Genomic DNA, 8,538 nt, shown 5'->3' on the forward strand with positions numbered 1-8,538 from the left:
ATCTCTCCAAATGGCAGCAAAGACAGAGCGGGCAGCCGCCCCCGACATTCTTCCAGATTAGCAAACCCGGCCGACTGACTCTCAGGCCACAGTCCCAGGGCCATCTCTCATTGGACGCTGTGGGCCGTGTGCCCATCCCTAACCAAGCATGTGGCTGGGGGACGGGCGGGACCAGCTGCGCTGACGATGGGAAGGAAGGTGTTTTCTAAAGGAACTTTGAGATGCTGACGTCAGAGTGAAGGAGGGTGGGTGGCAGCCAGGGCTGGCGCAAGGAGCTCGGAAGAGATACCGGAGCAGTCGACCCCATGGTGTAACAGTTCTTCCTGCACTTGAGAGGGGACGCTGGCTGAGGAGCTGTAGGAGGCCCTGAAGGCAGTGAAGAGCCATGGCAGTGGCAGTGGCAGGGCCACAAGCATAAGAAGCGGCGGACAGACAGACATGGTTCTCGCTAGGTAGGTCCAGATGGTGCCTGGTGAACGGTGCGGGAACCAAGGATGCTTGGTGTCGGGGGACATGTCACTTCATGGTGGGGGCTGTGTGGCACCACGGCTGCTGTTTTCTCCTCGAGCCTGCCACTGAATTCTGGCATTTGAATGTGGCCCACATACAAGCGCTGACGAGAGGCCACTTTTCACCCATCAGATGGGCGACGTTGAGAAAGTCATCCATCACTCACCGAGGAGGGAAGTGGGGACTTTGGTGCTCCTGGAGGGGGTGCCGGCTGGCACAGCCTCGCTGGGAGGCCATCAGGGAGCAGCTGTTAAAATTTGAAGTGTGCGTTTTCTATGGCCCAGCATTCTTGGTGTCTGCGCTAGAAAAACACGCCCATCTTTGTACAAGACGGCTGATGCGAGATGTAATAGTTAACCAAAAAAACCCAAAAAAACCCAGAAACTGCCTAACTGTGTGCTCTGGCGCTGGCTGTGGTCAAGGACGAGGGTGACGGGCAGAGTCCCGCTGCGCCCGTTTGCCGGCCTGTGTTTGCTGCGGGGGGGTCATGTCCCACTGCAGAAGTGGGCACCTTTTCTAAGACCCGCAGGTGCTGTGTAAGCTGGTGGCCACCCTGGGATGACCGCGCTGGACGTACCCCAAAGATGGAACACTGCATTGGGTGAGAAAGGGTGAACTAGATCCAGGTGTGCCAGCGACACTACTCAGACCTATTGTTGAGTGAAAAAAAAATTACGGGAAAAAAGGCAGAGAGCAGAAAAACCCCACGAAACAACTACATAGTTACATTTACCATGTGTACCATGTACAAACACACATGTCATCTCTTCTGAGCTTGGTCTGCTCAGGGGACCAGATGAGGACCAACAGGTAGATACCAGGATGTGAAGGGACCAAGGCCTTCAGGGTCTCAGCACAGTTTTACATTCTTACCAGGAGCAGCTATTCCTGGTTTGCTTGTGTAACTCAAGGTCAGTGGGAAGAGCAGAGGGTACATGTGTGTGTTGGATGGGAAAGGTCAACTTGCTCAAGGAGGTCCCTGCTCCAAGATGGGGCCCCAAGGGGATGTGGTGCCCTTAGACCAGGCCCCAGGCCTTCAGTCCAGCAGAGCGATGGGGCACTGGCCGCATGCCTGAATCCCTGCCCTTGTGGGGCTGACACCCGGCGGGGTGGGCATAGATGAATCGGGTGCAAAGTGGGACAGTGGCTCCCAGAGGTTCCAGGTCCCATCCCTGGAATCCACGGATGTGTCCCCTTATGTGGTAAAGGGAGCCTTGCAGATGTGATTAAGTTAGAGATCTTGAGATGGGGGTGGTCGCAGTGTCCTCACAAGGGCCCTTGAAAGAGGGAGATGGGGGAGGCTCAGAGTCAGGGGAGGAGGCCACGTGGTGATGAAAGCAGAGGTCGGAGTGATGCAGCCGGGAGCCGAGGGATGCAGGTGCTTCTAGAAGCTGGACGAGGCAAGGAGCAGAGCCTCCCCGGGAGCCCCAGAAGGAGCCAGCCCTGCTCACACCTTGCTTTCAGCCCAGCAAAACTGTCTCTAGACCTCCGGACTCCAGAACTATGGGAGAACAAATGTGCCTCACTTTGCACCACTAGGTTTGTGGTCACAGTTAACTGCAGCCACAGGAAACTCCTGTGCATCTTACGGGCGGGGTCAGGAGGATGAGATGTCAGCTTCGCAAAGGCCTGAGGGAAGAGCAGTCAGCCAGGGGGCCAGCCCGTGCAAAGGCCCCGGGGCAGCCTCTGTGTGTTGGAGGTTCAGCCATGGGCCTGCAGTGCCAAGAGGGGGAGGTGGTTTTAAAACTTGTCCTTGGGACTTCCCTGGTGTCACAGTGGTTGAGAATCCGCCTGCCAATGCAGGGGACACGGGTTCCAGCCCTGCTCCGGGAAGTTCCCACATGCTGCGGAGCAACTAAGCATGCGTGCCGCAACTACTGAGCCCGCGTGCTGCAACTACTGAAGCCTGCGTGCCTAGAGCCTGTGCTCCGCAACAGGAGAAGCCCCTGCTTGCCACAACTAGAGAAAGCCTGCGCACAGCAACAAAGACCCAACATGGCCAAAAACAACAACAAAAAACTTGTCCTTGAGCTCTTGGCTATGCTTCCCAGCGGGGGCTACACCCTTGGCCTTCATGTCCACCTCCATCGACAGATGGGCCTGCAGGCTTACTTCTGAGCTGCCTTAGAAAACGCCACGGGCTTCCCTGGACCCCCCGGCACTCAGTGCAAGACACTTGCTATCTCAGTGGGGGCGGAGAGGGGGAGAGAGAGAGGGGATGCACAGAAGCCCCAGCGGCTCTAGCCGGCGCTTTGCGTCTTCCCAGCTCAGGGGCCAGCTTGTGGCTTCGGACGGTCTGGGGGTGGCTGCAGGGAGGCCTTGAGGAGCGCTGCCTGGCCGAGCCCGGACAGCCGCAGCTGTGGGAGATAGTCAGGATGGCTGAGAGGTGTTTAGTACTGCCACATTTGGGATGTTTTTGCCGGTATCTAGATGCCATGTGAGTCTGCTAGGGCCGCCGTAACAAGCACCCAGACATTTATGGTCCTGTGTCCTGGAGGTGGGAAGTCCGAGATGGAGGTGTCGCAGGGCTGGTCCCCCCGAGGCCTCTCTCCTGGCCGTGTCCTCCCGTGGCTGTCCCTGCGTGTGTCTGTGCCCTGATCTCCTCCTCCTATAAGGACACCAGTCACGCTGGATCGGGGCTCACCCTATGGACTCATTTTACCTTAATCACCTTTAAGACCCCATCTCCAAGTACAGTCATATCTTGAGAACCGCAACACCCAGATTTTGGAGGAACACAGTTCAGCCCAGAGCAGACGCCCAGATGGAGGGAGAGGGGGTCGTAGCCGGAGGTGAGAGGTTGTCAGGGCGGGGACCGCGTGCGCAGGGGGTTGTGCGGGCCGAGTGGCCATGGGGGCTGGGGTGGGGTGTCGCTGGTGTCCCTGGGCCCCGCCCCACTCAGCTGCCAAGTGCTACTCTTGGTCCTGGAGCCGGACCCTCTGCCCAGCCCGTGCCCCCGGGAAGCACCCCAGCCCCTCCCTCTCTGGGGCACCTGCCTGAGAGGGAGGCGGGTCCCCATGCCACGGCCTCCAGAGAGGGCGTTACAAGACAAATCAGTTCCGGTTCAGAATACTTGTATTCACCTCTTGGTATTTGAAGAGAAGATGCTCTAACTGCTGGGATTGTCTGTGGGACGTGCTTTCCGGCACTCAGGCTGCCTCGTACCCTGTTGTCTTCCATCCAGGACGAGCCTCTGGCCCCCTTGGCCCCATTGGTCCCTGTGCAGGAGGAACAATTTCAGGCGCCTCCGAGAAACCCAGCTTAAGAGGGAAAATTAGAGAGTTAGTTTCAGGCATGGCTGGTTCCAGGGGCTCTGGGCCCAGACTCTGCTTCCTCCCTTTGGCTGACCTCGCGTGCACCCCCACCCTGCCCAGAAGAGGAGGCCCCCCTTTTTCTGGGCCACGCCATGCAGCACGCAGGATCTTAGCTCCCCAAACAGGGCTCAAACCTGTACACCCTGTGCTGGCAGCTCGGAGCCTTGACCACTGGACCGCCAGGGAAGTCCCGAGGAGGCCCTTCCTGACGTTTCAGGGAAGGTCCTGGAGTGTCTCACTTGGGTCTTGTGCTCTTCCCTGAGCCCATCACTAGGCCAAGCAGACGTGAGTTCTGATTGGCTGGCCTGGGTCTTGGGCTGAGGGCCTGTCAGCCCTACCCTTACCACGTGGGCCAAGTCGGGGAGGGGCGGCTTTCCGGAGGAAAATTGGGGTGCAGGTGCCAGAAAGGGGTGTTGGCAGGAAAGAGGCCGGCAGTGCACGTTCCCGCACCCTTTCCAGGCTTGTCGTCCAGTCGCTGTGCTCTGGGAGCTAATCTAAGGACGTACAGACCCAACTCAGTGGATTCCGGCTGCCCTACTTGGAGGCGATGTAGCTACTCCCAATTTAAAAAGAACCGAAGCTGAAAACCTATGTCCACAGACAAACTTGTGCATGAGTGTCCGTTGCAGCATTACTCATAATGGCCCCAAAATGGAAGCTGCCCAATAGCCATTGACCCGTGAGGAAGGGACACACAAATGTGGTGCCCATACAACGGAGTATTATTCGGCCCGGCCCTGAAAAGCTATGCAGTTGTTGACCCGTGAGGAAGGGATACACAAATGTGGTGCCCACACAACGGAGTATTATTCGGCCCTGAAAAGCTATGCAGTTGTTGACCCGTGAGGAAGGGATACACAAATGTGGTGCCCACACAACGGAGTATATTCGGCCCTGAAAAGCTATGCAGTTGTTGACCCGTGAAGAATGGACACACAAATGTGGTACCCACACAATGGAGTATTATTCGGCCCTGAAAAGCTATGCAGTTGTTGACCCGTGAAGAATGGACACACAAATGTGGTACCCACACAATGGAGTATTATTCGGCCCTGAAAAGCTATGCAGTTGTTGACCCGTGAAGAAGGGACACACAAATGTGGTACCCACACAATGGAGTATTATTCGGCCCTGAAAAGCTATGCAGTTGTGAGGCATGTTGCAGCGTGGAAGAGCCTGGAAAACACTGTAAGTGGAAAGACACGGGAAGACAAGGCCACGAGCTGTACGATTCCATTTATAGGAAATGTCCAGAACCAGCAAATCCAGAGACACGGGAAGCAAAGCGGTGGCTGCCAGGGGCTGGGGGAGGGGAAGGGGGTGACTGGTAGTGAGTAGGTGGTTGGTTTATTTTGGGGAGGTGGTAATGTTCTGGAATTGGATAGTGGTTGATGTTTGTACGGTGCTATGAGTATACCAAAAGCCACTTTAAAGGGGTGAATGGCATGGTGTGTGAGTCTCTGCTTAAAAGGAGAGAAGGAAACGCGGGGATGACGGGTTGGGGGCTCTGCTCCAGGCGCGCTGGTGAAGGGTCGGCAGGTCGGACCCGCCTGCCCCGTCTGTGCTGTGTGGCCACTGCTCTTCCGGCCCTGGCTGCACAGGGGACAGCTGCTCGCAGGGGTCAGCAGGTTGTGAAACTGAGAAGAAGCCAAGTTACTGTGCATCACTGAATCAGCGGTACCACGATCTCAGAGAGCGCGAAGAAGGGGAAGGGCCGCCACGCACACGGTGACGGGCGCTTTGTCACGTGCAGTTGGTTCCCGACTTATAGGAAGAGGTTTCTAGACTCAGCAAGACACAGCCCTTCACCGTGCATCCCTATTAAACACACATTAAAGAGCGAGGAAAGTTAAGCAGGCTGGTGAGGTGTTGGAGGCGCTGTCAGGTCTGTGCTCTGTCCGTGTGGGGGGAAGGGGTGGGCGGAGGGAGGGGGCGGGGAGGGAGGGGGAGAGGGAGGGAGGGGGAGGGATGCTGCTTCTTAAACAGTGCGGGGAGGAGCCTAGCCGGCTGGGAACGCACGAAGAGGGTCTGAGGCTCCCACTGCCCTCAGCCTATAGCCATGTGCTCCTCGGAGCTCAGGCCTGCTCCTGCACAGCAGCTGGGGTTTCCTTCCAAGGCCCTGTATCAGGGCAAGTGCTGTCCCCGCAAATTCACGTCCACCCAGAAGCTGAGAATGTGAGCTTATTTGGAAAGAGGTTGCTGCAGATGGAATCAAAGCTGAGACTGGAGATGAGCCCATCCTGGATAGTCCGGGTGGGGCCCGAACCCAGTGACAGAGTCCTTGGAGAGGAGGTGAGAAGCGGGGAAACACACGGGCAGGTGGCGGCAGAGCCGGAAGCCGTGTGGCCACGAGCCGAGGACACAGCAGCGCCCAGGACGCCGGCAGCACCAGGAGCGGACGGGCAGCAGCACATCTGCCCTCAGAGCCCCAGCCCTGCGGCAGCCGGGCCTCGGGCTTCTGGCCCCCAGAACCGAGCGGACGAACTCCTGAGTTTTCAAACCCTGCTTAGTGGTGGTTTGGGCAGCTGCCCAGGACCCTGACACACCTCCCAGCTGTCCTCTGTGCCCACCCTGCCTTCCTGCTGTTCCCTAAACTAGGCCCAGGGCGACCTTCCCCACATGTGGAGGGATGGTGCCACCTGCCTCAGCGTCAGGGGCTTCCGCTGTGCTCGGGGGGCAAGTCCCAGCTCGTACCCCAGCCCGTGGGCCCAGCCCGCCCCGCCCCCCCGCCCCCCCCCCGCTCACCCCAGGCCTGCTCCTGCCTCAGGGCCTTTGCTCACGCTCTTCGTGGCGCCCCAGCCCCAGAGCTCCCCCAACCCTCATTACTTCCTGCAGGTCTCGCCCGCACCTCTTCCTGAGAGATGCCTCCTTGCTGAAGCCTCTGCAAAGCAGCCTCTGCCCTCGCCCCACTCCCCGCTGTGCAGTCTCCACCACCCGCCGTCTGGTACCTTCTCGTCTGTTCATTCCGGGCCCCCCTCAAGGCCAGGGGGCTTTGCTGTCCTGCCCTCAGTGGCTCTCAGCAGCAGCACGAGGGCCTCAGGAGGGATCCTCCACCTTTAAGGGGAGGCTGCCCCAGCCCACTGCCAAGGCGGCGAGGGACTGAGGGGACCAGCCCCTGCCGGGGCTCCAGAGGCCTGGTGTCCCCGGGTCTCCTGGGCCCTCAGCTCCCCCGGCCCAGCCCTTCGGTGCGGGGCTCCCCAGAGGCTGGTTCCGGGTTGCTCTCTCCCTGCTCTGATGCCCGTCCTGCTGACTCCGGAAGCTCCGGTTACCAGCCACGTGCTGCGGGCACGAGGCCCCTGCTACCTGAGCTCTGGCCTGTTTGAGACCTTTGGCCAACAGCCTCCTCCCTGGACAGTCCCATGGATGAGCCACGCCAGGCAAACCCGTGTGTCCCCAGCGCCGGTGCTGAAAGAAGTACGCGCGTGTTGTAACCCGCGCATGTAGTAACCTGTGTGCGCGCACATATGCAGGTTGCTTCTACATGCAACCTTCCGGAGCTACGTTCAGCTACACGTGCGCTCCCGCTGCGGTCCCCGCATCTAGTCTGTCACCACAGGGATCACCCGGCCCCTCCCCTTGCCGACCTGGGACCCTGGGAGTCACTTGGGGCTCCTCTTTCTCTTTCTTTGTGTCTCTGTCTCCCTCATCGGCCCCTGAGCCCGAACGCCTGGCCCTGCCCCCATTCGCACCCTCTGCTCGGCGTCCCCTCTCTCCCAGGCCCACCGACCGCTGCCGTGGACCAGACTGTGTTGTCGGGCCTCCCGCCTCCAGGGCTTTGTCATCGCCTGGCTTGTGTGCTGAGCCCGGGCCCATGCTGGGCTGGAGGTTGCTGGCCCCTGGAGTGGGTTTTGTGCGCCGAGTTGAGAGATGGGAGGCCCCGTGCGCTGGCTGCGTGGACGGCGGGTGGCCTGGCCTGTCAGGGAGACTCAGCACCGGCCCCAGACGCCAGGTGGGCAGCCCCCGACCCGCGGGCACGGAGCGGGGTGGACGGCTGGCTCTCGGAGGGCCCGGCGTCCTTCGCACCTTCTGTGGGCAGCGGCGCCCAATTTCCCTGGGGCTTGGCCTGCGTCCCTCTCTCGCCCGGGGACCTACGGCCATGCCGTGCCCGCCGAAGCCCCTGCCGGCGCTGAGCCTGGGTAGAGCTGGAGGAAGACCGAGCGGGGCAGCCGCTCGCCTGCTCCCTTGCTGGGAGGTGGAAGGGCCACTCCTACTGCCCTGCCCGACTCCACCCTCGGCCAGGTCAGTGGAGAGGCTCTCTGCCGCTCCCCCGCCGACCCCCGACCGTCGTCAGGGACGGGCGGTGAGGGTCCCCCGAGGAGCTGAAGGCGGCTGGAGGGAGGGGCGCCGGTCAAAGGCAGGACGATCTGAAGCGTGTGGGCAGCAGGTGACGGAAATATATCAACATCGGCCCCGGAGAGCGACAGATGTCCCTCCTGACGGTGCAGCGGACAGCGCAGGGTGAGGCTGCTGGCCGGCCTGTGAGAACTTTCTCAATAAATCTAAACGTGTTCTAAAGCTTATTACAGAGAAGATAAAGGAGTTTTCTGTACAGGTACAGAAGTAGCTCCAAGACGCAGAGTAACTGCAAGCGCAGGGGAAGCAGGCACGCGGTTTGCTTTTCTGTGTGTAGGAGACGCGGATGCAGGTGTGGGCCGGCCGGAGGAGACCATAATTTCCCACTCCTTGTAGTTGTAAAAAGCAACTTGGAAGGACA

This window comes from Delphinapterus leucas, chromosome 14 (assembly GCF_059928025.1).
Source record: "Delphinapterus leucas isolate spDelLeu-1000000601 "Yukka" chromosome 14, BTC_Dleu_Yukka2, whole genome shotgun sequence".
Taxonomy (NCBI): domain Eukaryota; kingdom Metazoa; phylum Chordata; class Mammalia; order Artiodactyla; family Monodontidae; genus Delphinapterus; species Delphinapterus leucas.